This window comes from Haemaphysalis longicornis, unplaced genomic scaffold (assembly GCF_048455015.1).
Source record: "Haemaphysalis longicornis isolate Haplotype H1 unplaced genomic scaffold, Haemaphysalis longicornis Haplotype H1 scaffold_8, whole genome shotgun sequence".
Lineage (NCBI taxonomy): Eukaryota > Metazoa > Arthropoda > Arachnida > Ixodida > Ixodidae > Haemaphysalis > Haemaphysalis longicornis.
In genome coordinates, this window is record NW_027526445.1 from 47,309,080 (window position 1) to 47,309,633 (window position 554).

The window sequence follows — 554 nt, forward strand, 5'->3', positions numbered from 1 at the left end:
CTCCTGCGCCAGCAAAATGAATCACCACAACGAGCACCCGTTCGACTCGAAGGCCGCAGTAGCGTTTGGCTAGACACGCCCCTGCTTCGCCAGACGACTGCCACTTTTCTTTCAAACACCGCTTCAAAGGAAGAAACAACAAAAACAATGTATCGTCACAAATGCCTCCCCAGCAAGGTCAGCTTTAAATGGCTAACCCCGTCCATTACATCAGTGGCGTCGCTCAGATACACAATACGAGCGTGCTGCCAAGTGCGCCGCTGACGTCCCGTTTCCGTGGTGTAGCGGTTATCACGTGCGCCTCACACGCGCAAGGTCCCCGGTTCGATCCCGGGCGGAAACATTTTTTTTTTTTTTTCAGAAGTGATGTCGTTGCGGCGACCACAGTCTCGCTAACAGCACATATGCAATCACTCTTTCTCTTTCTTGATACGTTACTGCACTCGAAAAAGACGAACCTGGTGAAACTACAATACCATTTACAGCGGTAGCGACAATATCAAGTATTCTTTCTACTTTTATCATTGTTTATGGAACGGAATGGGTTGTTCCAT

General features: G+C 48.9%; 1 non-coding gene across 1 annotated transcript; it reads left to right on the plus strand.

Moving 5' to 3' along the window:
- The first annotated feature begins 270 nt into the window (after nt 1-270).
- Nucleotides 271-343, plus strand: Trnav-cac (transfer RNA valine (anticodon CAC)). Its single transcript has one exon. It is a non-coding gene; the product is annotated as a tRNA-Val (tRNA).
- The last annotated feature ends 211 nt before the right edge of the window (nt 344-554 follow it).